Source organism: Biomphalaria glabrata, chromosome 2, assembly GCF_947242115.1.
Source record: "Biomphalaria glabrata chromosome 2, xgBioGlab47.1, whole genome shotgun sequence".
Classification (NCBI taxonomy): Eukaryota; Metazoa; Mollusca; class Gastropoda; family Planorbidae; genus Biomphalaria; species Biomphalaria glabrata.
This window is the reverse complement of record NC_074712.1, coordinates 34,614,926-34,622,102: the sequence shown is the minus strand read 5'-3', so window position 1 is coordinate 34,622,102 and position 7,177 is coordinate 34,614,926. Positions and strand designations below refer to the sequence as shown.

The window sequence follows — 7,177 nt, the reverse complement described above, 5'->3', positions numbered from 1 at the left end:
TACGTGCCATGCCCAGCGTAACTGTCGGACCATATGAAGTCCCTCTATAATGTCCTTACCGGCGTTCGCAAGGACATCGCTGTTTGTAGTGCAGTCTTGCCACCGTATGTCCATGATGGGCGCAAGCATCTTTGGTGAATGCGTTCAAGTAGTCTTTGTTTCTTTCTGTATAATACCCATGTCTCAGATCAATACGAAGGGTTGAGAGAACCACCGCCTGGTAGACGTTGATTTTTGTAGGCAGGCGGAGCGATTTATTTCGCCAAACTCTCGCCTGGAGACGTCCAAAAGCACTACTGGCCCTTGCCAGAAGGTTATCAACTTCCCTTGAAAGTGAGGCGTCATTTGACACTACACTACCTAGATATGTGAAGTGGTCTACCACGTTAAGGGGCTGTCCATTTAAGGCGATCTTTGGGGCTGAGCTGGTTTTGTTGGGTGACTTCTGGAACATGACTTCTGTTTTCCCAAGGTTTGGAGATCATGTTCATTGTGAGCTAACAGTGCGCAATCGTCGGCATAGATAAGCAGCTCTGTTATGATTATTTCTTTTGTTTTTTTGTATGGGACGGTAGACGTCGAAAATTGGAAGATTGAACACATTTCAGTCGAAGTGAAACCTGACGTAGATGCCTTCGTGCAATCTCTAAATCACTAAATTTAGAAAACCTTCAGGAGAGAAAACTCAAAAGTAAAGTAGAAATTGAACTGAACCATAATCTTTAAATACAAAATCTAATAAAATGCTCAGAAAGACACAAAGATAAAGGCACATTCCTCGTTCCATATGCTAGGGCAAATTAGTACAAATACTCCTTCTTCCCAGTGCTATTAGAGCATGGAATGAATTTCCTGAGCTAGCCAGGAAAACCAGTGACTTGGCAGAATTTAATTCATTGGTTAACATTCATAACTACATTCATGATTCTTTTTTCGAAGTAACGTCTATATTCTATATTATATAAGATATATATATGTGTGTGTTTGTGTGTTATCAAAGCTGTCCAATCTATACATATATAGGTCTGTGACAAAAACACTATAGGCCTTGCGGTATTTCCCTTAGAACGCACCTAAAAGTATAGACGTACCTGTGCATTGGTATTTTTAATACAAAATCAAAAAGTGTCGAGGCATAACTACGGCTTACAATTCTTTAACAATTAACATACAATTATCAATATATAAAATTGTCTATATTACTCTGCATTAAAAATATCTTTGGTTTTTATATTATTATGCTGTAGTAAGCAAAAAAAAAAAAGGTGAATCCCCTCTGGAATAACCAAAAAATTAATTCACATACCGGTAATTATTTTATAACTGTTCACTGTTTATTGTTGTTTTATATTATCAATATCTTTAACATATTTTTGTTCAGTGAAAAAAGTTAAAATAAATGTTTTAACTTATTTAATTCATATTGTTTTGAAGAAAAAAAAACATCTAGCACACAGCTCGCTAGGATTCTGAAGCACTATTTATGCAGAGCTTACTATAGACACGTCAGAACTAACTGCAAGAAGGTTGCATTTTCAAAAGTAAGTTTCACTTTGTGTTGGAAGCTTAATTAGGTATGAATAATTACTATGATATGACTCAGGCCAACCTATAAAACATACGTACAGACACAATTTACATGTTTTGTTTTTTCCTCTTTTTTTTTATACAAATTAATGTTTCATTGCATGTATCGCCCCTCCCACCAGGTACAACCCTTTTTCATTTCCTATTTACTAATGATAAAATTTGAGATCAGAGTCTGTGTGTAACATATAAATAATCAGTATACGTCAATATATATTATATAGATATTTAACTAATTTTGTTCACAGACTATGATTTCTCCATAAAAATAGGACCGCTCCCCCTCAGTGGGCTAGAGTGGGGAGGGCGGTAGAAGCAATCGCTCCACCCCCACCTCATCAAATCGGCTAAGATACCAGAAGTGTATCGACATAATATACAAATTATATAGTAATTCAACTAATTTTGTTCACAAACTATGATTTCTAAATAAAAATAGGATCGCACCCCTTCGTGCAATCTCTAAATCACTAAATTTAGAAAACCTTCAGGAGAGAAAACTCAAAAGTAAAGTAGAAATTGAACTGAACCATAATCTTTAAATACAAAATCTAATAAAATGCTCAGAAAGACACAAAGATAAAGGCACATTCCTCGTCCCATATGCTAGGACAAATTTGTACAAATACTCCTTCTTCCCAAGTGCTATTAGAGCATGGAATGGGTTGCCTGAGCTAGCCAGGAAAACCAGTGACTTGGCAGAATTTAAGTCATTGGTTAATATGCATGACTAAATGCATGACGCGTAGGACGTAATCGTCTTCTTTTTAAGTAACGTCTGTATTATATAAGATAAGATAATGTACTTTAACATAAAGCAAGATTTAGTCCTGATTGGCAGTGGTTCATATCTTCTAAAGTAATACTCAACAAAAGTTTTCTTGAAATGCTTACCAAACAGCGGTTCCTTTGGGGGCATCCCTGAGTTTCTGTTTACACAAACTCTTTGTCATTTTTATTTTTTAGTTTAAGTTTGTAGCGATGCCATCGGAAAAAGATAAAGACTAAAGAATATTTGAAAAACCATTAACATACCCAGGATGAAAATAAAACAAGGTTACAAAAGACAGTTTGTGTGGAAACACAAACTTAAAATCGGTCCCCGAAGTGGTCCACCCAGGCAGGCTTCATTATTTTCAGAAAAAAACATCCGAATGAAATTATATCAAAGACAAAGAGAGATAAGAATGGAGAAAGAAGGTTAACATATCTTGTGTAGTGCCCCAACGGTCCCGCAGATCAAAGGATAGGTGAAAGTGAATGTAAAGTTAGATGTGAACCTGGCCTAACTAGTTCCCCTTTCGGACCTTGTGGTCTATAGGGCAGATGATGTAAAGTTCATCTGCTTTTGTGGCCTACGGTTAACGAGGGTGTCATGTAGCCAGCACAACGACCAACCGCCTTTACTTTTCCCCAACTAATGTCAGGTACCCATTAGAGCTGAGTGGACTCAGAGGCGCCCAAAGATTCCAAAGTTGAAAATCCTAGTTTTCACCTGGATTCGAACCCGGGACCCCGCTCAGCCACTGCGCCTCCCCTGGTCTAGCTGATGTCTTCATCTAATTGTTTTGAAAAGGCTCAATGTCTTATTCGAATCCTCAAAAAAAAAAAAAAAAAAAAAAAAAAAAAAAAAAAAAAAAAAATTTTATGTATGTAGATAGTGGTTTAGAAAAATGAAGCTTATAAGATTAGCCTACTATTCGTTTTAAATTAGGTCTAACTTGTAATGCATACTAATTAGCTTTTTCTCTTTAAAAATTGCTTGCATAACTGATTTTAAAAATTAGATTTTTCACTTTCAGAAAAAAAAAAGTAGCCGTTGCATCAGAACTTTGAATGGTCTAAAATATTGTGATGTCGGATTTTCAATATCTTTTCTAGTTTACGAGATCTAAACGGGACGGACGGACAGACGGACAGACATTTCGCACAAAACTAATAGCGTCTTTTCCCCCAAAGAAGGACAACAGTTTTTTTAAATTGCAATAATTAAATGTACTATTTTGATGGTTGCCAAAATAACCTATGCATATTTGTATTTTTTTTTATCTCCAAAAGTAGTGCATGTAATAAGCTAGATTTTGTTTGACCTAGTTAGACTTACAACTTATAAATTCCATACACATTTTCAACTGTTTAATGAAGAAAGAAACAAAAAAAAAATACTTAAAAAAAAAACAACAAAACTTAATCTATGAAGTGTAATTGTACCTGCCAGTTTGGATGAGGTATGTTCATACATTTGTAATAAATTAAATTTAGACTAACCAAGTAACAATAATAAATCTTTGCGATTAGAAATATATTTATGAATTGTTTTTGTTTAGCGCTATTTCATACTTTTAGCGTTATCAATACTCTATGATCTTGGGCCAGCTGGGAATGGTTAGGAAAAGGGGGCAGTGCAGAAAGAAGGGGGGAGTATCTTTGAAGGTTACCGTGATCGCTTTATAAGAGTTTTATACATAATAATTCGAACTCGAGGATAGAAGGTTCTCTATTGTTAGTTTCTCTTCTTTAAGCCACGACCTACTTCTCTACAAAAAAGTATAAAGGGGATTAATTAGACCTATACCACAACATCTGTCAAGGATATTATATAAATGTCTAGAACTGCTGATTTGGAAATCAGAAGGTTTAATTCTTAGAGTCTAATTCTAGATCTAGAATTTATGCTAGTTGTAGATTTTGGCCTACTTAAAATTATAAGCAAAGTATAGATAGATTAACTTAAAGCAACTAATTAAATGTAATAAACCACTCAGTTATCCACACACTACAGACAACTGTACGCCTTCTTGCAACTCAAATGTATAGCCAAATGTAAATGTATTTCTTTTTTTTTTTTTACTTTGAAAATTTTAACGGTTACACTAGCGTTTTTCCCCGTGTGGCCAACTAGCTTGTAATTCTTTTGCCAGCGATATACATCAGCTGTTAAATTTCTAGGAAAATTGTAAAAGCTGTTTTGAGATCATCGTCCAGGTTCCACCTTCCGCCTACCCCACCTACATAAATCTCCAACTGCAATGGCGGTATTGTTTCAAGAAGGTCCTACAAACAACACAGAAGGCAGTAAACTTTCAAAATTAAGTTCATGGTTGATGAACTCTATCAGTAAGGCGACATCCTAGGCTGTACAATTTACATTTCACTCTATCAGAAGCAGCGACATTTTCCGTGAAATTCATTAGAAGAAGTGTAAAGAAGTTGAAAAAGAAGTGTGCAACTCCATGCATGTGAAAAAAAATGATTTTCACCAAGTCAATGGCTAATCTCTTTCTTTTGCCTTCTTGTTTTATACCCAAAAATTGAAAAGAAAAAAAATCTCAGACTTTGGGGTTTGGGGGAGCTCGCAGCGCTCTCCCAGCGCGGGACGAAGCCCCGCCGCCGAGCACTATTTCTGGTATTGAAAGCCAACAAAATGCGTATTCTGAGGTATCTACAGTGCATTATCTTGCTATTAAAAAGTTTTATTTCAAAAACCTAATGTGCTATTCTTACTGACTTAGACCGTCTCGGGCCGTTCGGCGCATTTTCCGGCAAGCTGTTTCCGCAACTCTTCTTATGCGTAATTCTTTTTGTCGGAGAACATGTCCCGCAAAACCTCATGCGACGCTCTGTCACAACCTTACTAAGGGTTCGAATCCCAGTTCGGCATATGATTTCTTTGATTTAGACCCCATCTCTATAACTGACTCCTAAAACCTGTCTTAGCCTTCTTTGTTGAGCCACATTTAGTGTTTTTCAATTTCGGCAGAAGACTATTCACACTTTATTAATGGAGCCCAAGCCACTGGTAGAAATTTGTAACCTTTCTTGACTACGCTCTTGGAATTATATGCCTGTATTTCGCTTTAGCTTTTATATCGAAAAGGAAAGTTTTTTCGTCAAATCATCTGTTGAGGGGTTTTAAACTAAAAAATCTATGGAGTTTTTTTATTTTTTTTTTAAATTCAAAACCCCATTTAGCTACGATCATAGAATGTGGTGACTGTAGTTTGCTTTAAATCAATATTAAAGAGAGAGAGAGGTTTTCAACTCTAAACGCTCTGTAGGGGAATTTTAAATTCAAAACCATCTGGAGGGATTTTAATCTTTATAGAAAAAGCCATCTGGAGGAGGGGGATTTAAACTCAAAACCCCTTTGGCTACGCTCATAGAATTTATAGTGTGTAATTAGCTTTTTTTTTTATATTGAAGATGTACTTTTTAGCTTCAAACCCCAACTGGAGGGGGGGGGTAAACTCAAAACCCCATTGGCTACGCTCATAGAATTTTTAGTGTGTAATTTGCTTTTTTTTATATTGAAGAGGGGGTTTATCGTAAAGTTTGGAGGGGGTTTTAAAGTCAAAATCATGCTTAACTGTGCTGTTGGAATTTGGGGATTGTTGTTTGCATTTTTTTGTTTTGTTTTAAAGAAGAGGGGGATTTAACTGCAAAAACCTCTGGTAGGGGGTTTAAAACTCAAAACCCCCTGTAGGGGTTTTTAAACTCAAAGCCCCTGGTAGTGGGTTTTAAACTCAAAACCCCCTGGTAGAGAAGTTTGTATCTCAAAACCCCCGATAGGTTTTTTTTAAATCTCAAAACCACCTGGTAGGGGGTTTTAAACTCAAAACCCCCTGGTAGAGGGTTTTTAACTCAAAACCCCCTCGGCTGTGCTGTGGTAAGTGATGATTTAGTATTAAAATCTCACCTAAAATAAACAAAATGAAAGCAAAAATCAGTCACTTAATTCCGTCCCCCCCCTCCCCTGCGGGAGGGATTTCATTTCGGGGGGGGGGGAGGGGGTTGAACGCCCATGGTTGATATGCCTATGCATATTTCGGTATATATCTAGAGATTTATTTATTTTTTTATTTTCTAGTTTTTGACAATATTCTTTTTTTTTTCCTTTCGGGTGTCACCCGGTGCGGACCGCACCCCCTTGTGACGCCACTGTTTACAGCGCTCCCCCTTGCAGGATGGAGGGAAAACCTGCTGCACCTCCTTCTTCTTCTTCGTTCTCATTGTTATGTTGGAGCGTTCAGATGACTAGACCAATACATGAGATGAACTTACTGGCGGATCCAGGGGGGGGGGAGGCGGTAGGGGCGATCGCCCCCCCCCCACTCGGCTGACCCCCCCCCCCCGAAGGGGGGAGGCGGACGAATTTTAGATTAGAATTCACACAATTTGTATACGAATTTATACTTATGTTAATAATATATACTAATTATTTATATTTTGAACATATTTTTTAGATTTTTTCGCCCCCCCCCTCTAGTATGTTGGCCGATTTAGTGGGGTCGGGAGGGGGCGATGACATCAATCCGCCCCCCCCCCAACCATAAACTTTTGAGTGGGGGGGGCGGTCCAATTTATTTGTAGAAATCACAGCTTGCTAACAGAATCAATTAAATATCTATATGATTAAAACTTGTTATTGATATTTTAAACGATCTTTATATTATGTCGTTCCCCTGTTGACCGATTGGGGGGGGGGGGCGAATACCTCTACTGCCCTTCCCACCTAAACCCTTTGAAGGGGGGGGGGGCGGTCCTACTTTTATGGACAAATCATAGTTTGTGAACAAAATTAGTTGAATTA

The 7,177-nt window shown here is 37.4% G+C and overlaps 1 protein-coding gene across 3 annotated transcripts in view; it reads left to right on the top strand.

Moving 5' to 3' along the window:
• The window catches only part of LOC106055942 (uncharacterized), a 53,024-nt gene that overhangs the window by 961 nt on the left and 44,886 nt on the right, over nucleotides 1-7,177 (top strand). For all 3 annotated transcript variants that reach the window (XM_056020196.1, XM_056020199.1, XM_056020193.1), the window contains exon 2: nucleotides 1,435-1,541. The gene's annotated coding sequence lies outside the window, so the exon portion shown is untranslated. The remainder of the gene's footprint in view (nucleotides 1-1,434; nucleotides 1,542-7,177) is intronic.